Source organism: Protopterus annectens, chromosome 11.part0 (assembly GCF_019279795.1).
Source record: "Protopterus annectens isolate FY-2018-M chromosome 11.part0, PAN1.0, whole genome shotgun sequence".
NCBI lineage: Eukaryota > Metazoa > Chordata > Ceratodontiformes > Protopteridae > Protopterus > Protopterus annectens.
This window is the reverse complement of record NC_056745.1, coordinates 77,937,377-77,964,032: the sequence shown is the minus strand read 5'-3', so window position 1 is coordinate 77,964,032 and position 26,656 is coordinate 77,937,377.

Genomic DNA, 26,656 nt, shown 5'->3' with positions numbered 1-26,656 from the left:
TAAATATATCACCAGAACTTTGGGACCATCATATATGTTAGCTGCATAGAGAGTATAGAACTCTATTACAGCTGTAGGGATTAGTGCATAGGCGAAGGGAAATGTTGGAGATGCTGGGAGTATATACATGTTTTGAGAGTGATAATATTAAAATGTGGTGGCAAGATGTTATACGTGAATGGAAAATATTTTTGGTAAAAAGATCCCTCAACAATTGGAATTTTGTTTGTTTGGTTTTTGGGGGGGTAGAGGAACAAGGCTGCTTGCGATCATAGAAAGCCATACTTGTTTTCTTAGGTGGTTGGGCCAGAAGCTGTATTAGAAATGCTTGGAAGGGAAATAAAGAATAGAATAAAATGGATATAGAGAGAAACAATATTAGAGTCTACAACAGAATGTTATATACATAAGGCAGGGGAGACAAAAGAGTACAGATGTCAAAGGAGTTGTGTAAAGCAAGGTTGCATTATCAACTAGACAGCTGCAGGAGAGCGACACAAACAAAGCAGACTTGAGATGATAACTGACTGTGACTGGGTTAATCAAGGGGCAGGATGATTGTAGTTTCAATTAGGCATCTTGACAATTTTTTCTGTTTTTTTTTTTCTGGCGTTTGGAGTTTATTTTATAATTACAAAAATGATGATAAAAGCGGCTACCATGGATCGTTTTTGTTTTATTGTAACACTGTCTGTAAACCATTTTTTAGTACCAGTGGGTGTTGTTTTACTGCTTTTACTTATTTTATAATTGGAGAGAAGGATAGTGGCTGTCAAAGTACAATAAGTATCTCTATGTAATTCAAAGTTGTGAATGTATTGTTTTTTTTTACTTTCTCCAGGTCTTTTAGGTTTCTAATACCATGACTGGAATGGACCCCCATTCCTAAGTCAAAGTATGATTAAAGTTTGTGAAATTATTATTGCTTCAATCTTTGATGTCAGCCAGAAGTGCTCTTTGCAGCACCCACAATGTGCCAAGTAATGATTACTTCTGCAATTTATATGGAGTTGCATGCATTGGTAACATGTTTAAATATGATTGTAGATTCTTTTTTTATAAGGCTCACTGCTCCTACTACTGTAGGAATTGTCTGGGTATCCTTTATCCAAATGGCCTTAATTTCTGCATGCAAATCCTGATATTTTATGACTTTATGTCTCTCTGTACATTAGACATTGTAGTTAGTTACTGAGTGTAGCAATTTTAATAACCAATGCTACTTTTGTATTCTTTTCATGGACCATTATATCTGGCTTCCTCACATCTGTCTTTTGAAATGTCGGTAATGAGTGATCCCTTGTGATATAATCTTCATCATTTTCTATAATGCTTTGTGGCTCATGTCTTCAATGTTTTTCCTGATACTTTAATATTATAATGTTTGCAAAATCCCCAATGCCACAGTCTTTGCCACATTATTATGCCTTTCAGTATACAGTCCTTTTGCCATTAGTATATCACAACCAGTAACAAGATATGCGACTGTTTCCAATTCTGTTTTACAAAATCTACATTTGTCTGTTTCTCCCACATGTTCAACGGACTTTGTAAAATAATGTGTATGTAGCCCACTATCTTGGGCCACCATTAACCTTTCAGCTTTTGGTTTAAATTCACTTCTCCTGAACTATTCCTGTATTAGATCCTGATCAACATGAGGTTGTTCCAGGAGTTTTCTATGCTTGCAACTATATTTATGTATTTTCCACATGTCTTGCCTTCTCATCTGATCCTTTGCCTTATATTCTTTCTTCTGTTTTTGGAACATTTAGTTGCTGCCTTATTTTTATCTACTTCTGGTTCGATTTTCATTTATGATTGACACCAACATGCTTCTGCTAAACTAATCAGGGAAGTCATCTTAGATTTATTCTCCTCATGTCTTAACACTTTCAGTAAGTAGCAAATATGTATGCAGTCTTATGATTGCAGATGTATACATGTAATCAGGTTTGACGATGCTCATACATCCTTCAGAATTCTTGGTATACATTGATTTTTATAAATCATTTGATAGGCATGAAGCATCTTTCTCGTTTTAATCCAATACCTTTTGGGGCCAGTCAGTCACTCCAAAACCATAAGTTATGACAGGAAGAGGAAATTGGTTTATAGCTTGGACTTTTGTTCCTAGATGTCAAAGCTGTTTGCAATATTAATTTAGGTCTCCTAAAATATTCCTAAGTTTTATTCACTTTTGTTCATGTTTTATTCTTGATAATTCATCAATTCCCAAATATTTATATACTCCCCTTTGCTCAAGTTCTTTTATTTCACATTCCTGTTCCAAACTGATGTTTTCTTGATCATGCAGCTTTCCTGATTTAAAGGTTCCTTTCGCACATGCATCAAGAACAAATGCCACTCATATCACCTGAGAAGTTTTAACCATTTATCATTGTGCTTGCAACCCCTTATCTGATGAACTGTAGAGTTTAAAATCATCTACCAAAATCAGATGAGAAACCTTTAAACAAAGTTGTTTCTTGGTAGCCAAATTGGGACCATAACCTAATCTGTTAAGTAAACAACTTAATGGATTAAGGGTAAGACAACACAGCAGTGATGACAAAGGGTCATCCTGGAATGTTCACCTTTGAATTGTTATCCCTGAGATAATAATCTGCCCTTTGTCATGGCTTGACTGCAGAGTGGTTTGCCACTGTTTCATGGTCACTGTAATAAAATTGATCAATGTAGGGTGTATCTTATACATCTGTAAGCATTCCTTTATGTATAAATGTGGGAAGGTGTGAAATGATTACTTGTAATCTATCCATGCCATACTTAAATTCTTCCCCTTTCTGCATTTATCTATTCTGGCTTTATTTAGCAACAAGTGAGCCTTTGTTATATAAGAGTTTATTTTGTTAATCTTTTGGTATATTTCCATAACTGATTTTTTTTCCAAATGACTATAAACCTTTGTGCACCAATTACAATATATAATTTGTAAATTGTCAGGAGGCAAGTTACTGGTCTATATGTTTTATGATAGCTTGCAGGTTCATACATAAGAATAGGAGTATCATTTTTCCTGCTGTTAACCAGGTTAGTGTCTGTTCAGGATGCACAAATAAGTAATTTTTAATACCTTTAGCCAGAAGTTAGGTACTTTGTCTGGGCTTGGGGTTTTCTTTAAAGAGATTTTCTTAACTTCATCTCAATTTCTCTGGCTGTTAGTTCATTTCATTACATATTCTCTACATTAGAACTCCTTACTGTTTCTTTTAAATTTCCCCCCTTCAGCAATTCAGCATCTTTGTTATAATCCAGAGGGTCTTTAAAAATATTTATCGAAAATATGTCTATTTTTTTCTTTTCTTTCTTTTTTTCTGGTGTTTCTGTTCTTTTTGCTTTGTTTCCCATTTTTCTGTTAAACCTTTTCAGGTCATCCATGAACTGTTTATTTTATACTTTCCTCTTATATTTATCAGCATATATTCAATGTTTTTAGTTTATTATTAGTAATTGTATACAATAGATCCTGGTTCTTTTTGATACTGTGCATTACTTTTAACCACATTTCAAAGTATCTTTGATGAATTCTTCCCTTTTCTATATTTTTCTAAAAGTGTCACTTCTTGTCTTGATTTACGTTTTCTCTATTTGATGCTTCCAAGGTGGTATTTTACTTACTCCCTTCCTTTTCTTTGTTACTCTACATTTTTGCGGTGACACTTTATCTGTTAAAATTTTAGGTATATACTGATATATTCTGTTTATTTCTGTCACTGGAATTTGTCTTATAGCCCTGATTAGTGTTTTCATCCGTTTTAGCAATCTTCTAACATTTGGGGTCTTATTTACTTTCTGTAATCTATTTCTTTCATTTATCTTAATATGTTTATATCATTTATCTAAAATTATCACCAACTTGCTCTACACAAAATACTCCCAATCACTCTCATTCCCACTAGGCATTTTTTGCATCACCCACACTACTTCCCCATCCACATATAGTGCAACCCTATAATTCCTATTCAGACCCCCACCTAGAAACAACATAAACTTTATAACCATGACTATCACACAACTAAATCTAGTCTGTCTTCTCATAATTCTTTACAACACCACAAGTTATCACTCTAGCAATATCCCTAAACTTAGTAGCACAACACTGCATTATGCACTCTCATACACAGACACCACACATTATAATAATATCTGCCCACACTTATTCAAGAACTACATAACGGACCAATTCAGAACTAAACACATATGCTCTCATTCCTACTCCAAAAAACACAATACTTTCTCACACTCCTCACCAAACTCCAACATCTGTATAACCATTTTAACTCCAGGCTCACCATAAGTGGGGATATCCACCCCAACCCAGGCCCAAATCCATCCTGTCCAACACAAACTGCTCAAACACAAATGTCAGAACATAACACCCCACTTTCTTCATCCCTGGGCAAATCAACAACAGCAGCAAAACCAACCATCTTTTAATGCTAAATATTAATATTAGAAGTATCAAAATAAAATACCTGAACTCCAGGCCACAACAGCACACTACTCCCCAGACATAGTTGCTTTAACAGAAACCTGGCTAAATAAAAACATACCTAACTCAGAAGTTCTCCCTACTGGCTACAATATCATTAGACAAGACAGACCACTTCGTAAAGGGGGTGGAACTGCCTTACTCTACAAGTCCAACTTAACTGTCCGTCAATTACCAAACTCCTACCCCTCCCCCAATAATTGGGACATACTTATCTCACAACTTCAACTTCACCCTAAAAGGTCATCACCACAATTGTGATCTATATTCCACCTGGTAATACACCTGCTAGCCTTGAAGACTTCTTATCCTGGTGTTCTTCCACATACTCACAAGAAACCCTTATTCTGGGGGACTTCAACCTAGATTGGTTCACCTGTATATCAGAACCACCAAGTAATCTGATAAATCTCCATGGCTACCAGCAGCTAGTCCAAATTCCAACTAGGTGTGATAAAAAATCTAAAAGGGAATCCATCCTTGACTGGGTCCTAACTAGCAACCCCACATTGTACCCTCACACAGGCAGTCTCCCAGACACCTTAAGTGACCACAACATAATATACTCTATACGTAGTAGAACAAGCATATGCAAAACCACTAACTATATATCCACTAGAAACACAAAAAAATTCTCTCCTGAGGTCCTCAACACTTTACTGTGTAACTGTGACTGGACCCCCTAAAACCCTCCCACTTGACCAGGCTGTAGCATATTTCAACAAAACATTTCTACAACACCTAGACACTGTCGCTCCATTGCGCAAAATCAAGGTTAGAACCACTACAAACCCCTGGCTCAGTAAAGAAACCAAACAAATCCTCAAGTCCAGAGACACTGCCTGGCTTTACTATCAAAAAAACAAAGAAACACAAAGCCTAACTAAGTACCATGAACTGCGCAACCGTGCAAAAAAATGCATTAGGCTGGACAAAAAATCCTACTACACAACATTACAAACTAAATACCAACACAACCCGCAAAAATTTTGGCAAAATGTAAACCAGCTACTAAAATCTACCCAAAAGGCTACCCCCAAACCAACCACCCCTGACACTAAAGTTCCCATCGAAACACAATTCAACTCCCACTTTGCGAACTCAATTCTATCCTTAGTATCACATGACAGTTCCTTCCTCACTATCCCCCCTCCAACACAAATAACACAAATAACAAGCTTTACCCTCAAAACAGTTTCCACCACTTCAATCAAAAGCATGCTCTCCAAACTAAAAACCTCAACAACAGCAGCCGACCTACTCCCCAGCTAATTCTTGAAACTTACAGCAGATGCTATTGCTATCCCAGTCTCCACTCTCATAAACAGATCAATTGTTGAAAACTATGTGCCCAAACTCTGGAAAATATCCTATGTTACACCCATACATAAAGGCGGGACCTCCACTGAACTTAATAACTACAGACCCATTGCTTTACTCTCCCCCCTGGCCAAAATCCTAGAAAAATGCATCCATACCCAGATGCTAAACTATCTCCTAGACTGCAACATCCTGTCACCTACTCAGCATGGTTTCAGACCTGCCCATAGTACCACTACAGCTCTCCTCTGCTTCACAGACACAGTAAACTGTCTCAAAAATGAAGGCCTGCAAGTGTCAACTCTTTTTTTGGATATGTCCAAAGCATTTGACACAGTCTCACACCAAATCCTGCTAAACAAACTAAACCAATATCATCTATCTAATTCCACTCTTACCTGGTTCCAAAGCTACTTAACTGACAGGTACCAAGCTGTGAAATGGGAAAATTCTCTCTCTCCTCAGCTGCCCATAACTATAGGAGTCCCACAGGGTTCTATCTTAGGACCAATACTATTCACAGTCTTCACAAATGACCTCCACACCTCTACACAGCATGCATCTATAATTCAGTATGCAGATGACACTACCTTAATCTGTGCTGCACAAAACATTCCCACCCTCCTGCAAACAACTCAACTAGCATTCTCTGATGTTGAAAATTACCTTACCAAAGCCCAACTTATCCTCAATCCAATGAAAACTCAGCTTATGATTATAACCAGTTCTAACAAAAACACTAACAGTCAATTCACTATCTACTCCACAAATGCTACTCCAATTGCTCCAGTGGCACAGGCTAAGCTATTGGGAATAACCATAGACTCCCACCTAAAATTTGATAGTCATCTGAACTTAACTATTAAAAAAGTACATGCCAAACTGGGGTCACTCTACCGTATCAAACCATTTCTTACCAACAACACAAGATCAGCCATTGCTCGCTCCCAACTTCTATCCACCCTACTCTATGCATCTCCCATTCTGACTAATCTCAACAAAACTGAACTAAGCAAAATGGAAGCTTGCTATAACAGAATTGCCCGTTTTGCTGCAAATTGCTCATATAGAACTCATCACTGTACTGCTTTGAGACAGCTCCACTGGCTTGAACTGCCCAACCTCCTAACCTACAATCAGCTCTGCCTCTGTCATTCTATCTATTACCTCCCCAATAAGTGTCCTGCCCTCAAAACCTAGTACAACATCACTCAGCCAAAAGACCTCTTAGATCATCAAGCAAACTACTACTAGAAGTCACCAACAGCTACAATAGCTTTGGAGATGCACTATATAGTAGTTCGGTGGCTAAAAATGGAACTCTGTCCCTACTAGCATTCAAAACACATCATCCAAAGCCTCCTTTAAAGACCTCATCAGGCAACATCTCAAGCAAAGTTGGCAGTGCCATGATTGCTCCCCAGGCTAGTGAAAGCGGATAACATATACATACTAAATCTAGAGCAATTGATAATAGTTTTTCAATCTTACTCACAAACACTGGTTAATCTACAATGTATGTACTGTACCTGTGTACTATGTATGTATTCTACCTACGTTCCAAAGTTCAGCTGTACACCACAAATCTATTACTTACCTTTATTTTTAAAATTAATATCTTTTTTGATTGTTCTCTCCACTGTAACTGTTTGTGCCGCATACCACTGTAAAAACATGTCTCTTGTAATTTGTGTGTATACTGATCATGTCTAAATAACTAAATGTGTCTGTAATATTTCTTTGTGGAGCTTTTCTCCCCGGGCCTCTGCTGAAAAAGGGCCTTTTCGGCTCAGTCAGACACCCCCGGTTAACAAATGTAAAATAAAATAAATAAATAAATGTTTATCCATCTCTGTTAAATGAAGCAGGTCTTCATGTATACCATTTTCCTCTGAACGGACAGCATCTACTTTGCTCTCTGTTTCCTCTGAGTATTTTACAGAAAGTTCTGGAAAATCTTCCTGTTGCATATCCTCTTCGGCTGCATGCTGCTTCATCTGCGACTCCTTCACATGGGAACCCACTGGCCCATTACTCTGCAACATTACCTGTGTTGAATTCTCCACACTAAATCCTTCACTTCACAGATAATCCATAACTTCAGTTTCTGTTTATTTTCCATGTTACTAACCCTTTTTTCTGCATTACCCTTTGTTTTCATAGTTTTTTGTATTGTGAAATTTTCCATATCTCAACAAACAGTAAACACCAAACGAACAACTTGTAGAAACAAAAATAAAGAGCCGTTCGTGCACAAGTCACTTCAAATCAATTACTGTAAACTTTAATAAAACAGAAACCACGTTAACATGAAGTGCTTTTCCTTTAGCTGGTAGCTAAAGTTCATCAGATACATTGCACTTGTGTCTGTGGTGTTTAAATAACGGTCATATGACCTACCAAATTCCAAATTAAATGTATTGTTGGATTCAAGAGTGTTCTGAGCTTCTAAGTTTTAGTATGAAGTATGTAACATAATTTTATTTTTAACCTTCATTTTAATGTACTTGAACAGTTTGTTAATTAGTAGGTGTTGATGATGGTAGGTCATATGACCTTTATTTAAACACCTGAGACACAAGTGTAATGTATCTGATGAAGTTTAGCTACCAGCTAAAGGAAAAGCGCTTCATGTTAACATGGTTTCTGTTTTATTAAAGTTTAAAGTGATTGATTTGAAGTGACTTGTGCATGAACAACTCTTTTTTTGTTTTTACAAATTTTCCATATCTGTGAGCCTTTGCCTGTATTTCTCTTCAAGCATCTTTGGAGCTGCTTTTTTGTACTGATTATTTAGCTTTATTCTTTGCATAAATATCACGCCATACCAGATCTCTTTTTCTTTTCCATTTGCATGTTTCTTTGTCATACTTTTCAAAAATCTGTGGGTTTTGTCCTTTATATTTTCTCACATCCTCTCACTTTTTTCCAGGTGGCCCAAAGTTTCTTCATTTATGTAATTTGTTAACAAATCAGTTGTATGAATGAATACACATTTTCATTTGAAGCCTTTGGCAGTTATTTGTGCAAGTACTTTTATTTTCTTTAATTTTTCCTCTTAATATTTCTAAATATCTTCTATCTGGAAATTCTGGGTTTCTTACGTAATAGTAACAATACATAATTTCTTTCTTATCCTCAGTAGTCCATTTTGTCATCTTTAAGGCTCGTTTTTCGCCTGTCAGTTTTTGATTTTTTAGGGGGGGCAACTACTTTTTTCTAAAATGGGGGGAGTATCTTGCCCCTCAGCCTGGCCTAACCCTAAGCGTGGGAATGTTTTTATGTGGTGAAGATCCTGTACTGCCTTTTTTTACAATCCTGTCACTGGTGTGTATACTAAGATCGGGCACTTTTTTATCTTGGAACCTCTACCCCCACCTGTCATTTTTATTTTGACCTACCTTTTTCCATGATATATGCTTTATAAAATACAGTGTATATATTAGTGAAGTTTTGGTGAGATTTTGAAAAACCAGGGTCCACCAGATGAAGGTACTCACCAAGACTTGAGGAATGCTACTCTCCTTTTCTTGCTGATGTCATGGCGTACACTTTGCTCCATTATGTCAGGTCAGATGTACAATGAATACTCACAAACATGTGACACAATTTCTACACAATTATTTCTTTGGTAGTTCAGTGTTTAAAGTAGTCGGTAGGTAATCATCACAATGTTTATGACTTTTAGCATCTTTACTTCTTTAGTGGTGGCAAGGCCTGTGGTCTCTTCAGGAATGGATAATTGCTTCAGTTCAACAGTACTAGACGACACATTGCTATTGTGCAGACATTATAGTCACATGCTGTCGTTTCTGTGCTGCATTCTTTATGTTGCTTATGGAATATTATTATTTTCATTAAATACAACAATCAAAGTTTGTGATTGGACAGAAAACATAAAGTTAATGAACTCTTTGGATTGCAAGCATTATTTCAAAACCATCCTTTTCCAGAGATGAACATGTTTGTTCTAGGTATTAGCATGTGACACATAATTTGCAATTAGTTTTGCACCAGCATTTTGCATTCATTGCAAAAGAGCAGTTACCTCTCAACCTCTTAGAGTAAGAAATCTGGACAAAGCCATAAAAAAGTGGGATATATAGGGACAATTTTGAAATATTGCTCTTACAAACTAAGAAAGTTGATAGAATAGGTTTTGCATTAGCATGAATTTTCTGAAGGGTATGAAGTCTAAAACTCAAATGTCTGTCATTATTTCCCATTTTCAGTCTTCAATGATTTGCCACTAATTTGGCAGAAAGCCACAATTTTATGACAAATGGACCAAAAATATAAGGCAAAAATCTGGACATTCTGCGAAAATCTGTACAGTTAAGAGCGATGGCAGTTCCTGTGCAATAAGGTGAATCACACCAACTCAGAAAAGCAATGAATGTGCACATTGGCTTTTAAAATGAAATGCCCTGCTCTTGTACCCAAGACCATAGCAAGTATCTTAGTAACAAATGACAAAAAAGATAGAAAAATGTTAACCTATCTAATAATAAAGTGTAATAACTAAATAAACCCCAAAATGCTTGCTAGTTACTAACATTTGTAGAATTGTTTCAACAATGTATTTTGCTTTAATCTGTACAGGACAATAACAGGGATATCTGCTTCTTATGCCAGGTGGTGTACCCCTGTTTTTAAAAATACACAATGACTTCTTTTCACATTCCACAAGTTTTTCAATGTTTGTTCTAAAGTCTTTAAATGTTCATGTACTATGACCACAGTAACTAGGACTTCATTCATGTAAAATGGTAAATGTATCAAGTCTTATAATATACTTTATATAGTCCTCAGAAATTCAACAGGTACACATGATGCTCCAAATGAATGGCTGCATATACTTAAATGAAGATGGCCATCAAGTCCTTTAACTGATTATCCAAAGTCATTTATTGATAAAGATGGCTTACATCTAATTTTAAAAACTTCTAGACATCTGCAAATGTTATGAAAAAGTCTCCTATTGGAGTTACAGAGCATTGATTCTAGAATGCTACTTGATCAATGATAAATTCTTAGCCTATACATCGCTTTATATCAGACGTCAATACAAGTACTGCAGGAGGAATTCATTCTGAATAGTTCACTTTTTATGATTTTTATTTTGATGGTCAATTTCTTTGCTGTTCCTGCTTAGTACAATAAATTATATATGAAAGTTATTTTAGTCTGAATAATATAGGTTTGGCATCTGTGTAGTGGTGTGTGTCAAGAGGATGCATTGTCTTGAGGAGCAATGACAGGGATGAGGTATATGTGTGTGTGTGTGTGTGTGTGTGTGTGTGTGTGTGTGTGTGTGTGTGTGTGTGTGTGTGTGTGTGTGTGTGTGTGTGTGTGTGTGTGTGTGTGTGTATGTGTGTGTGTGTGTGTGTGTGTGTGTGTGTGTGTGTGTGCGCATGTGTGTGTGTGTGTGTGTGTGTGTGTGTGTGTGTGTGTGTGTGCAGCGTAATTTGAGCAGATGCTCATAAGCGAAGGGATATATATATATATATATATATATATATATATATATATATATATATATATATATATATTCTACCATCATGTCACAGTAATATAGTTGTACAGTATAAATCACTGCAGACATACAAAACTGTCACACACATCCTTTATTGGAGATCACCAAGTTTTAAATGCGTTGATAGCATGGATCTTATATACTCTTCTAGTTTGGTAATACAAGCTGAATGACGGTACGTTGTCACGTAATACTCCATCAAAAAGTCAAGTGTTTCTATTGCCTATTGACTGTTGTATGCTGTTACATGTGGGACTGCTGTATGCAATGTTATAGCCTTTAATATTATTGCTACTTTGTCAATATTCATTATATCAGCTCCATATCGTACATGTATGACAAAGACACCCTAGCAGTATAATCCACATGGTTTGATCTTATTATTTCTTGTGTTGGATGGTATGTTACCATTTTGCTATTTGCAAGAAGGTTATAAACTTCTACAGCTGTGGTATAGTGTGTTTGCTCAGTGTAAGGGATTCACAGTTTCCTATATGCCTTACTGAGCTGTATATTATTTTATATTGAGGGTGGTGGGCTTTTCTACAGTAGTACTTTCAGTGGTGGGTTTTATATGTAGCGTCACCTTTAATAAACATGTTTTCTTCACATTTGTGGATGCACTATCAAAACAGTGTTTGTCATTGAAATGTACATGATATGTTACCTGGAGACGTGGTTTAAAGCCATGAAGGGCACTTTGGCAGTGCAAGGCTATAATGCTTTCCACACATTTAGACCAGCTACTAGACAGACAGGGACTAAAGGTGGAGGTGCCTCAATTTACATACAATATAAATAGAACTCTAGGTTGGTCAAACAGGATGATGCACTTGAGTTTCTCCATGTTTAAATAAGCATAGGCAAAATCCCATACCACTTCCTTGCAGGCTACAGGTCCCCCTCTATGATCCAGGAAACCAATAGCACATATTTAAGCTTACTAGAAACACTCAGTATCCAACCCAACACCATATTCATGGACAATTTTAATTACCCCACTATTAATTAGGAATCATATACAACACCAGATATGCAGTTGCAGAGATTCCTGAATTCTGTAAACACAGACTCCCTGGACCAAAATCTCAATATGTCAACCATGAATGCAAACATTCTGGATCTGGTCCTCACTAATATGGGAGAGCACTGCACAACTCCTAGTGTAATGTCCTGTCATGTATGATTAGACCAAAAAATGGGGTCCTTTGAAGTAAAAATAAAACCCAGATCCCCAACTAACCCTGGAATGTTCAGGAACTTCTCTTACTAACTTGCTTCTAAGTGATAACCTAGCAAAATTTCAATCCCCTATAAACCCTGAGAGCATTGCTGCCTGAATGGAACTGTTCATAGAAACCCTGTACAAGCATGTTAGTGGCTGCACAGAGCCTGCTCTACCCACCATAGAAACCATATCCAATCATGCTGGTAGCTGTATAACAGCAGCTATATCCACCATAGAAATGCTATACAAGCATGTTGATAGCTGCATAGAGGCTGCTGTACCTACCAGGAAGACGTACAGAACTAACTCAAAAAACAAGCCACCCTGGTGGAATCACATCATCAACAGGCTATATAACAGAAGGAAGAAAATCATAGCAAAAATTAGGAAGTGTAGCACTCAGCAGGATAAAAGCACTATCATCAAACTAAACAAGCCCAGAGTGCAAATAAAGTCTACCAAAGCCAAACTGGCCTCTCAGACCAAGGACAATGGCGAGGCATTATTCAACTATATCCACAACCTCAAAAGCAATGCACAATTATATGCAGAGCTCATTGTTAATGGAGACACCTAAGCTGAGGTAAAATATATAGCAAACTATCTGATAGACAAATTCATCTCTAACTTTATCCCTCTCTCCCTTAGCTTTCAAATATAACTCCCTCTACTATCACTAGGGAACAGGTACTCAATGCTCTTTCTAAGGCTAAGAACACTGCATAAATGGGCCCAGACAATATCCCAAGCTGCCTTCTTGATAGCACAAAACATGACCTATCAGTCCTTCTGGAATCACTATTTATTTAACCATAGCCTCCAAACAGGCTCTGTATCTCACAAATGGAGATTAGCAACAGTCAGCCATCTGCACAAAGGTGGTCCATCTGCAGACCCCAAAACCTACATACCCATAAGTTTCATATACAAAGCCAGGGAAAGAACTATTATGGAAATGATCAATAATGACATAGGAAACCTCCAGACAATGGATCCAACACAGTTTGATTTCTTCAGACAGGTCATGCTACTCATCCTGGTAGCATTCTTCAAGAAGGTTACCAAAGTAATGGATGAGGGCAAAACAGTTCACACTGCCTACCTTTATCTGCTCAAGCCATTTGACACAATAGCTCAGGCATTGTAGACAAATTCAGGAGGTCCCTGGATGTTAGAATTGGGGAGATCACCTCTACAAAGAGGCTAGTCACAACAGAAGGACCATATTTTTTGCATCTACTTCTCTAAAATAAAGGCCAATGTCAAGGGCCTTTGGGTGAACAAATTTGCAGATGATTGCAAATTAGGATAGTCATAGAATCCCCCCACTGACTCTTATGTTCTCCAGGAACGGATGACACACACAAATAACTCATGTCAGAACTATGAACTAAAACTAAATGTCAAGAAATGCATAATAGTGTCCATCAGGAAGTCATCCACCCCTGGCAACTCTCATATTAACAATATACCCCTAAGAAGTAACCAATGAGTCAGGAACTTGGTGACACACACAGATAGTAATCTAGCCTTTGTCCATCATGTATCTACAGCAGTGAGGAAATCATCCTCTGTATGGTATCTATGTCCAAGGAGGTCATTGTTCCACTGCATTTAACATTCATCAGACATATCATTGAGTACAATTACCTCTTCAGTATGTACCTAACCAGGCACATCCAACTACTGGAATGTCTGAATAGCTTACTCTCTAAAAACATACTAGGTGTAAGTAACATGTCCTATGCAGATTGCCTCAAAGCCCTATCCCCTGTATTCTGTCTCCTACAGGCTGTTGAGGGGAGAAATCTATGTTTGACATACAAGGCACTGTCAAACCCCACACTGATAACCCTCCTGTATATCTGCAAAACAAACAGCACCAAAATTACCTGTATTATAGTGATATAAATAGGGCCGGCTGTAGAGTCCAGTATCCCAAAGACTACCCCTTCTCTGGAACAGGTTTCCCATCCATCTGAAGCAGAGTTTCTCCCCAACCCAATTCAAGTGTAACTTGGACAATTGGATGGGGAACAGGAAATCCTTCCTTGGTTTGGCACCTATGTCTCTACTGGACACATGCAGCCTGTAAATGATTCATTTCTCAGGCTTCTACTGGCAAATCTTTAATCACCCACTCCCCTGCTTACAATTACCAAGGGTACCTGAACTTGTCAGAGATTTGGGCTACATGGCTCTGCTTAAAAAGAACCCAGTAGTCATTAGCCTAGTACATACCAATAAACCCATGAACCAATGAATGACACAGAGGTTTATCCTCTTCAGTGGTTAGTCTCACACACACACACACACATATATATATATATATATATATATATATATATATATATATATATATATATATATATATATATATATATATATATATATATATATATATATATATATATATATATGTATATATATATTGTCATGTTATGCAGATATTGTGATGTCATTATCATCCTTAGTGTGTATATTGATGTGTTTATAATGATGTCATAACTACTGTTTTACTGTAGATGTAATGCATATATGAGCAGCTTGAATCACTACATATACAATGCAACAGTATAGACATTTGCAACTAAACTGATGCGCCATGCAGATGTCATGCTTTGAAATGTGTTACTTACTATGCAGTCATGTAGATGGTCTCTTCATGATGAGACCGTTCACACTGACATTTACAATTACAGATTTATTTGTGGCACCACAAAGTATGTAAGACATTGCATATCTGATGTGAATGTAGCTGTGTGCTATAGCAGAGGCTTAGCTTGTATATAAAACATAGATCATTATCTATCATGAGTGAGTATTCCATATTTTGTCATAGGAATCTTTCTTATTTGTATGTGCAAAAAAGTGGAGTGACACCTTTGTTAATCTTAAAGTCAAAGCCATATATCATATGACTGCTGCATGGATAAATGTAATTATATTCTATGGATATTTGTGCTGAGACATGTTATACATATGTATATGTGCTTCTTCCTTGTAGACTAACATGCTTTACATTATTCCAGTGGCATGTTTCTCATGGTTGTAACATTACCAGTACTCTTCGACTCAGTATTATTGTTTTCAATATTTAAAAATAGTGCATGTCATTATACCACACGTAATATATATATTAAGGTGAGCAATAGCGCATGTCATTATGCCACATGTAATATATATATTAAGGTGAGCAATAGTGCATGTCATTATGCCACATGTGATATATATATATTAAGATGAGCAATAGTGCATGTCATTATGCCACATGTAATATATATATTAAGGTGAGCAATAGCGCATGTCATTATGCCACATGTAATATATATATTAAGGTGAGCAATAGCGCATGTCATTATGCCACATGTAATATATATATATTAAGGTGAGCAATAGCGCATGTCATTATGCCACATGTAATATATATATTAAGGTGAGCAATAGCGCATGTCATTATGCCACATGTGATATATATATATATTAAGGTGAGCAATAGCGCATGTCATTATGCCACATGTAATATATATATTAAGGTGAGCAATAGCGCATGTCATTATGCCACATGTGATATATATATTAAGGTGAGCAATAACGCATGTCATTATGCCACATGTAATATATATATTAAGGTCAGCAATAGCGCATGTCATTATGCCACATGTAATATATATATTAAGGTGAGCAATAGTGCATGTCATTATGCCACATGTTGTTCTTGTTGTTGTATCTTTTGGCATTTCCCAGATAGGGGTCGTCACAGCGGAACTCCAGTCCGCTAATGATTGGCAGTAGATTTTTACGTACCGACTTGCCAGGCCTGACGCACAACCTTCAACGAAGGTACGCCCATTCACGCAAGCCTCCACACAGAAGATGATTTAGCTGAGAATCGAACAGGACAACGTCTTACTGTGAGGCGACAATGCTACATGTAATATATATATTAAGGTGAGCAATAGCACATGTCATTATGCCACATGTAATATATATATATATATTAAGGTGAGCAATAGCACATGCCATTATGCCACATGTAATATATATATTAAGGTGAGCAATAGTGCATGTCATTATGCCACATGTAATATATATATATATATATTAAGGTGAGCAATAGTCCATGTCATTATGCCACATGTAATATATATATATATATATATATATATATATATATATATATATATATATATATATATATATATATTAAGGTGAGCAATAGTGCATGTCATTATGCCACATGTCATATATATATTAAGGTGAATAATAGTGCATGTCATTATGCCACATGTAATATATATATTAAGGTGAGCAATAGTGCATGCCTTTATGCCACATGTAATATATATATATATATATATATATATATATATATATATATATATATATATATATATATATATATTAAGGTGAGCAATAGCGCATGCCTTTATGCCACATGTAATATATATATTAATGTGAGCAATAGTTGTAGCTGAGTTTCAGTTTTGAACATTGTTATATATGTCATGCCACATCAGGGTATTGCTGTGATAATTTGATGCCCTACTTGAGAGACTGATAATGTGGGATATGTGCACAGTGTTGATATGACCAACATATGTGTCATCTTAACAAATGTTCTTACTGTGTATAATCTCCATGTGAAATGTTAATGTTACAGTCATATCATTACCACACATACACACATCATTGTAGTAGGTACTGTACTCAGCTAACATGCATGCTTAATTCACAGGTTGTATGTCTGACATCCACATGGATAAACCACATTTGACAGCAAGTATTCTGGAGCAAATGTGCCCTCTATATAGATACTGACACAGATCCTGCATGTACTGCTTATCTATACAGTTGCATTCATCACACAAATATGTGTATATGTATGTATGCATGCATTTAAATATGGGTGTAAGTCAAATGGTTGAATGCTCATTTGGGTATAGAAAAGGCAGAATGTACAAATGAGTGAATGGAGTGAGTGCTCATTTGTCAGAGTCACATATGGTTAAATTTAGTTTTATATACTGTTGGGAGGGTGGCCTAATGGTTAAGGTGTTTGCCTTATAAACACAAGGTGCAGTGTTTGAGTCTCACAAGGGATAACTGGTTTGGCTTAAAATGGCTCGCAAGGGCAGTTAGCTTAGTACTAATCTACGAACCTATGTAGATAATTAAGAATGTCAATGAAAATTAATATTTGAATGGAAATGTGGTGGTTGTGAAGAGGAGCAAGATTGTGTTATAGCAGTTGTGAATATGTAAGTGTTCACGGGTCAGGGTTACAGTAAGGATCAGGTAAGCAGGATAGATTCAGGGTTCCGCATGTTTTGGGTTGTGTGTGTTTTCTGTGTTCTTTTCTCCTGTGTTGTGGGATTGTTTGGGAAGGCCCACCCTGCACTACCTTACTCATGTGTGGTAACCCTAAATATAACCTTAATTCTATCCTTGCCCCTAACCCCATTACATTTCTAAAAATTACATTACTAAAATCCCTTTTCCTAATGGTAATGTTACCAAGATGTAACTTGATCTTGATTTCTTGGCTGATATTTTTATTGGGAGTTGTGATTCACTCTTACAAGTTATTTGGTGTTTTGTTCTACCATTTGTGAGTGCCTCGGCTGTGTTTTCAGCCTTTCATGATATAATTATATGTATATGTGTGTGTGTGTATATATATATATATATATATATATATATATATATATATATATATATATATATATATATATATATATATATATATATATATATATATAGGTCTAGGACACATGCTCGACTAGCATATGTCCGAATCACAAAACATTGAACACACATACACAAAAGTGCTTAACATCGAAAAGTGCTTCTGTATATGTGTAGTTCAAAAACAAAATCTACGGTTCTGCAGGGGGGCTTTGCCCCCCTGCACTCCCCACACCACCCCTAATTTAATATTCTCACTCCGAGATCGCGCTACAGTGCGGAAAAGGAAATTTTCCCTTACCTGCACTGTAGTCTGATCTGCAAAGCAGGCACACATACACGGAAGTGCTTTTCGATGTTAATTGCTTTCGTGTATGTGTGCTCGATGTTTTGTGATTCAGACATATGCTAGTCGAGCATGTATCCGGATCCCATAGATAGATATATATATATATATATATATATATATATATATATATATATATACATGTGTGTGTGTGTGTGTGTGTGTGTGTGTGTATTATACTGTTACTAATAAATTGTTTTTACATGTGTTTATCTACATTTATGTATTTCAGTGGTGACATAAGACATGTACAGGGTAGCAACTTTCACTACATATTTATATCATGGTAGATAGTATAGTGTTATCAACACCTTTGTCATGCTATGTACTATTGACAGATACCCATGTATAATGAGAATGTTAATCATTCAGAGTCTGTAATATGTTGTATTTTATTGTAAAGCACATAGCATTATCACATATGTTTCCTTATCATTGCACAGCTCTATAGGAACTGTATAACATATGTGATGTTCATTTATGATTAAATGTGTGGGTTGTGGATTTTCCTTAATTATTTCTTCTGCACATAGATAAGGCAGTGTAAGAACATCTGACATAGATTTTCATAATGTTTTTATTTATTTTCTTTTACAGAGTCTGACACACGAATCAACCACCCATTTGGATATGATGATGGAGCCGAGATGTGTGACCATTGTCTGCTGAATCTCACTGCATAGGATGAGGAAGATGATGATGAGAGGCCAGGACCATTGGACTGTTGTGCCTGTGGGAAGCAAAGATGACCTCTAATACCTGCAGCCAAAGACTTGAAGGATAAGATCAGACATGTCATTACTGACAACTTTATTCCAGATAGAGATGTAGGACCTCATGGGCACCTTTTTCCATGACATAAAGTCTAGGATATAAAGTCAATAGAATGAAACATAATAAAAAAGATGATTTGTTAAGTTTTATTCAATTAGTGGGATCCGCTGGAGAGTTACTACGGTCTTAGTGTTTCTCTCTTGTAAGGTTGCCAGTATGTGTTTTTTGCACCATGGAATATTATTGCATTGGTACATATCGCATTACTCCATATGGTAGTAGTGCTTTCTCTGTTGTACCTGACCATGGTCTTCACTGACCTGTCACAATTTGCTGTACATGCAGGATGTCTGTTACTGCCTGTGACATTGTACACCATTCTTCTGTGCACATTTCACAATTTAGCTCATATGTGTTCATAACAGTTGCCTGCTGACAGATACTTGGTCCTTTGTGGTCAAGACATATGACCTTTCCTTTCACAGAGTCATGCACTGCAATCCTCTGAAACAGGAGTGTGCCACACAGCTGTGGTTCTTTCCACTGATGCCTGCAGGAGTACAGTACTAACACCATTGTATGCTTCTGCGTGTTATTTGCTTTCTGTGACCTATGATCAAGGTTGATCACATTAGCACATTCTCTCCTGACTCCTGCCCATGTCCATGTTCCAGTCGTATTGACAGAGGGGGTGAAGCTGTGGACTTGCAATACTGGTACAATATGTCATGCATGTGCCTTTCACCACAGTGTTCTCATGCTCCTTGTAAACATTCCCCCTTCATATGGTTCTGTGACAACTGCATATGCACCTGCTATGATGACAATGATTTACTTCTGTTTTTTTGTACTTTTTTTGCCTGCATTGAGTCTTTCTGGATACTGACAAGCATATCACAGGGTTACACCACTGGTGTCAGTTTATGTACCGCATAGACATGTGTTTCCTGAACTGTCATGCAGTTATATATATGCCTTCTGTGTCCCCTGTGTGCAGCATTGTAACTGGGTCTATATTAGAACACTGAACTTTTGAAATGTCGAGCGTTCTAATATCTACCCGTTTTCAGCGAACGCTGAAAATATTGAAGTAACAGGAAACCGAATTCTTTCCTAGGGAAAGAATTTGGTTGTCCGTTTCTGTTGCTTCGGTATTTTCAGTGCTCTGGTGGAAAGTTACAGGTCAGGTTCGGGTAAGTGTGCGATTTTGTGGACGTGTGGGTTAGGGTGGGTTAGATGAGTTAGGGTTAGGGCATGGGTCAGGTAAGTGTGCGATTGTGTGGATGTGTAGGTTAGGGCAGGTTAGGTGAGTTAGGGTTAGGGTGCGGGTGAGGTGACTGTGTGATAGTGATGGACCTTAAGGTTAGGGTTTATAGTTTAGTGTAGGGTTAGGTGTAAGAGTTTAGGTGTATGTGTGTGGATTGCTGTTTCTTTGGTGTGCTTGTGTTGCATGTATGTGTTTTGGAACAGCGACTTTTTTCCCTAGGAAAATATTTGCTGTTCCGAATGTTCGATGTTTTTTTTTTTTCGATTGCTGGGGTTCAATATTAGAACACTTGACATTTTGAATGTTCAGTGTTCTAATATAGACCCTTGTAACCATGTGTGGTGTACTTCCCCCCCTTGCATTGCCCACATTTGCTAGCACTCAGTAACATTAACCTGAACCAAGTTACATACGCATTTCAGATTCACAGGGCTGTGTGTGTCTGTGTCTCCATTGAGCACTGGGTTGTAGTACTACTAAATTTCTGCCCACTGTTATGCACATCCGTTGTGTGTTTAACATTATTTGGGCACACTTCCAGACATTTGTGCACACTGGATTACACTGTAACAATGTTCTCAGTGCAGGTTGCATCTGTTGACATTCATCACCATACAACAGTGTCACTTTTCTGCTTGCTCTGTCTGGACATTATCTGCTATGTATGCTGTACATGTGTGCTAATCCACACTATGATGTAACATAGGTTTCTGCACATGCATTCCTAATTTCCCCTTCCCATACAAGTGCATGATAAAGTTGTATCAGTTTTGTAGTTGTGATGCTTGTTGTAATGGGTTGCCATGGCAATACATACAGGTTATGCATTACAAGTATATCTCATTGTTGAATCCACCCATGTTCCAAACAGGGGTTGTGTTGCTGTACATAACTGTGCTGTGTGCCTACTTTGTACACCATTTGCCTTATTTGTAGCTACATATTAATGTGTAACCATTTACCATTTTTTCAGCATGTAGATGGCACTAATAAGCTGATTGGCTACAACACATTGATCTTGTCTGTTAATGGCCACATGGATGTGTGCTACTTTGCTGCAGACTTCACTGTAATGCTTAATATGAGCATGCTTCACAATGTCAGTTGTGCATTATATGGGGAGGTCTGTATGTGACCTCTGTCATTCCCACATAGACACATTGTTGCCCATATGATACACATATGCATAACATATGCCTGTGACAGCATGATGTGTGACTACAGATTTTTGTGGCAGTTGCATGAGCATCCTGTGACAGGATTGTCCTGTAAGGGTAGTTTACCTGTCCATTTGTTTCTGGCATTCATGTGCGCCACTCAGATATAAATATTGACACGTGTAAATTCCACATCTGTTTACTGCAGTAGAGTCACATCTTGTTTGACTTAAATGTACATAGTCTTGATTTTTGTAGTGGTAATCAGGATTTATTACATTTGTGATGTTACACTACAGTGCTGTGACTGACATGTGCCCACATCACCATGAAATAACGCACAGTGACATACCATCGTATATGCCATTGAAGAACACTTGATTGTAGCATAACAGGAATGAGCATGATGTAAATGCTACATGCATGAGTTATTCACTAGTGACAATCCATTCCAGTCATACAGTAGCAACATTGTGATGTTTATTGTGTCTAGACTATGCAGCGTCTCAGTTGCAATAGTGTATTGCCGATCACTTGATGGTAACCCACATACCATATGTGGACTAATTAAAAGACCTATCACTGTATTCCATTTCCTACTGATTACTGAGGTGATTTTTTTCTGGTCTGACCTACAAGACAATCTCTAATCCAACCCTGATGGATATGTTGCATATTCACAAAACTAACTGAATGAGAGTTACCCATTCCAAAGATCTAAACCTAACCTCTGACATGAATATATCATGTTCGAGTGACAGATGTATGTCATTGAGATTACCCCTCTTCTGGAAAAGGCTTTCTATTCATGTGAAGCCCGACTTTTCTCTGACCATATTCAGGTGCAATCTGGACACTTGGATGGGAAATCAAAAATTCATTTCTGGAGTGCTGCCCATGTCCCTTATGGACACAGATAGTTTGTAAAATTTGGCAAAAGCCCACTTACTGACCATTTGCATTATTCTTATAGGCATAAAAAATGGGTTAAAATCTAAATAAAACTGGTTACACTTGTAAGGCCTCTTGAGTCATTAGATTAGTAATCTCCTATGAACCTATGTAACCTAGCCATTTCTCCTGTAAAATGCAAGACTACTATTTGTCTTAGTAGATGGATATTTGTCTCAGTATTGTATGATTGGAGTTATATCTTGACCTCACCTTTTGTGACACTGCATTTGTGTGACTCTCTGTGACTTGCTGATTACTTTATACATTTTTGGTAGGTCTAGAACTATTAACCAACAGCATGGTTACATATATTTGTGAGTCTGTCACATGTTGCCCTTTTGGTGCAAGTATTTCTCCTTGTCACATTCATACAGTCATTCCTAATTCCATTGTAAGGGAGTAACACAGCTGACAACATCACAGCAATGTTGCTGTGCACACTGGTGCATTAGTTCATGTACTTGGCAAGGTGACAGTGATGTTGCTGTGCGCACTGGTACATTAGTTCATGTATTTGGCATGGTTACAGTGATGTTACTATGCACACTTGTGCATTAGTTCATGTATTTGGCATGGTTACAGCAATGTTTTGTGCACTGGTGCATTTGTTCATGTAGTTGGCATGGTTACAGTAAAGTTGCTGTGCACACTGATGTATTAGTTCATGTATATGGCATGGTTACAGAGATGTTTCTGTGCACACTCATGCATTAGTTCATATATTTGGAATGATTATAGCAATGTTGCTGCACGCACTGGTGCATTAGCTCATGTATTTGGCATGGTTATAATGATGCTGCTGTGTGCACTGTTGCAGTAATTAATGTATTTTTCATGGTTACAGTGATGTTGCTGTCCACATTGGTGCATAGGTTCATGTATTTGGTATGGTTACAGAGATGTTGCTGTGCACACTGGTGCATTAGCTTAAGTATTTGGCATGGTTACAATGATGTTGCTGTAAGTACTGATGTATTAGTTCATGTATTTGGCATGTTAGAGAGATATTGCTGTGCACACTGGTGCATTATTTCATATATTTGGCATGGTTATAGAGATGTTGCTGTGTGCACTGGTGCATTAAATCATGTGTTTTGCATGGTTACAGCAATGTTGCTGTGAACACTGGTGCATTAGTTCATATATTTGGTATGGTTACAGTGAAGTTGCTGTGCACATTGGTCCATCAGTTCATGTATTTGGCATGGTTACAGCAATGCTGTTGTGCACAATGGTGCATTAGTTCATGTAATTGGCATGGTTACAGTGATGTTGCTGTGCACATTGATGCATTAGTTCATGTATCTGACATGGTTACAGTGATGTTGCTGTGCACATTGGTGCATTAGTTCATATGTTTTGCATGGTTACAGCGATGCTGCTGTGCACACTGGTGCATTAGTTCATGTATTTGGCATGGTTACTGTGATGTTGCTGTGCACATTGATGCATTAGTTCATGTGTTTTGCATGGTTACAGCAATGTTGCTGTGCACACATGCATTAGTTCATGTATCTGGCATGGTTACAGAAATGTTACTGTGCACACTGGTGCATTAGTTCATGTATTTGGCATGGTTACAGGGATGTTGCTGTGCACACTGGCGCATTAGTTCATATATTTGGCATGGTTACAGCGATGTTGCTGTGCACATGGTTGCATTAGTTCATGTATTTGGCATGGTTACAGCAATGTTGCTGTGCACTGTCGTGCATTAGTTCATGTATTTGGCATGGTTACAGCGATCTTGCTGTGTGCACTTGTGCATTAGTTCATGTATTTGGCATGGTTACAGTGATGTTGTGCACATTGGTGCATTAGTTCATGTATTTGGCATGGTTGCAGTGATATTGCTCTATGCACTGGTGTATTTGTTCATGTATTTAGCATGGTTACAGCGATGTTGTTGTGCACATTAGTGCATAAGTTCATGTATTTGGCATGGTTACAGAGATGCTGCTTTGTGCACTGGTGCATTAGTTCATGTATTTGGCATGGTTATAGTGATGTTGCTGTCCACATTGGTGCATTAGGTCATGTATTTGGCATGGTTACAGTGATGTTGCTGTCTGCACTGGTGCATTAGTTCATGTAGTTGGCATGGTTACAGCACCTGCTGTGCACACTGGTGCATTAGTTCAAGTATTTGGCATGGCTACAGTGATGTTGCTTTGTGCACTGGTGCATTAGTTCATGTATTTGGCATGGTTACAGTGATGCTGCTTTGTGCACTGGTGCATTAGTTCGTGTATTTGGCATGGTTACAATGATGCTGCTTTGTACACTGGTACATTAGTTCATGTATTTGGCATGGCTGCAGTGATGCTGCTGTGCACACTGGTGCATTAGTTCATGCATTTGGCATGGTAACAGTGATGCTGCTGTGCACACTGGTGCATTTATTTGGCATGGTTACAGTGATGTTGCTGTGCACATTGGTGCATTAGTTCATGTATTTGGCATTGTTATAGTGATGCTGCTTTGTTCACTGGTGCATTAGTTCATGTATTTGGCATGGTTACAGTGATGTTGCTGCTCACATTGGTGCATTAGTTCATGTATTTGGCATGGTTACAGTGATGCTGCTGTGCACATTGGTCCATTAGTTCATGTATTTTGCATGGTTACAGTGATGTTGCTCTTCACATTAGTGCATTATTTCATGTATTTGGCATGGTTATAGCGATGCTGCTTTGTTCACTGGTGCATTAGTTCATGTATTTGGCATGGTTACAGTGATGTTGCTGTTCACATTGGTGCATTAGTTCATGTATTTGGCATGGTTACAGTGATGCTGCTGTGCACATTGGTCCATTAGTTCATGTATTTTGCATGGTTACAGTGATGTTGCTCTGCACATTAGTGCATTATTTCATGTATTTGGCATGGTTAGAGTGATGCTGCTGTGCGCATTGGTCCTTTAGTTCATGTATTTGGCATGGCTGCAGCGATGTCGCTATGCACATTGGTGCATTAGTTTATGGATTTGGCATGGTTGCAGTGATGTTGCTGTGCACATTGGTGCATATGTTTGTGTGTTTTGCATGGTTACAGCGATGCTGCTGTGAATACTGGTGCATAAGTTCATGTATTTGACATGGTTACAGTGATGTTACTGTGCACATTGGTGCATTAATTTATGTGCTTTGCATGGTTACAACAATGTTGCTGTGCACACTGATGCATTAGTTCATGTATCTGGCATGGTTGCAGAGATGTTATTGTGCACACTGGTGCATTAGTTCATGTATTTGGCATGGTTACACCAATGTTGCTGTGTGCACTGGTGCATCAGTTCATTTATTTGGCATGGTTACAGGGATGTTGCTGTGAACACTGGTGCATTAGTTCATATATTTGGTATGGTTACAGTGATGTTGCTGTGCACATTGGTCCATTAGTTCATGTATTTGGCATGGTTACAGCAATGCTGTTGTGCACACTGGTGCATTAGTTCATGTAATCGGCATGGTTACAGTGATGTTGCTGTGCACATTGATGCATTAGTTCATGTATTTGGCATGGTTACAGTGATGTTGCTGTGCACATTGATGCATTAGTTCATGTGTTTTGCATGGTTACAGCAATGTTGCTGTGCACACATGCATTAGTTCATGTATCTGGCATGGTTACAGAAATGGTATTGTGCACATGGTTGAATTAGTTCATGTATTTGGCATGGTTACAGCTATGTTGCTGTGCACTGTCATGCATTAGTTCATGTATTTGGCATGATTACAGCGATCTTGCTGTGTGCACTTGTGCATTAGTTCATGTATTTGGCATGGTTACAGTGATGCTGTGCACATTGGTGCATTAGTTCATGTATTTGGCATAGTTGCAGTGATATTTCTCTATGCACTGGTGTAT